This window comes from Myotis brandtii, unplaced genomic scaffold (genome assembly GCF_000412655.1).
Source record: "Myotis brandtii unplaced genomic scaffold, ASM41265v1 scaffold32, whole genome shotgun sequence".
Taxonomy (NCBI): Eukaryota; Metazoa; Chordata; class Mammalia; order Chiroptera; family Vespertilionidae; genus Myotis; species Myotis brandtii.
Window position 1 is genome coordinate 1,961,384 of NW_005362269.1, and position 302 is coordinate 1,961,685.

The 302-nt window shown below is 61.6% G+C and overlaps 1 protein-coding gene across 8 annotated transcripts in view; it reads right to left on the minus strand.

Annotated features, from left to right (window-relative positions):
* TNIP1 (TNFAIP3 interacting protein 1) overlaps positions 1-302 on the minus strand; it is a 53,953-nt gene that overhangs the window by 45,680 nt on the left and 7,971 nt on the right. The gene's annotated exons all lie outside the window — the stretch shown is intronic.

Genomic DNA, 302 nt, shown 5'->3' on the forward strand with positions numbered 1-302 from the left:
CAGTAATGAAGTAGCAACGAAAATAATTTTATGGTTGGGGGTCACCACAACATGAGGAACTGTATTGAAAGGGTCGCGGCATTAGGAAGGTTGAGAACCACTGCGTGAGTGTAAACAGACTCAAGCTCACGCGCTCTCTCCACCGGCCGGCGCACACCGCCTGCAAGCCCGGCACTGGCCTGCACCCCGTTTCTAGACACGCGCGCCTACGCAGTGCGCACGCGCACCCACCACCCTCCGCGAGAGCAGGGATTCCCCACAGAGCCGGACCCCCCAGGAGGCGCCCCGCGACCCGGGCCTCA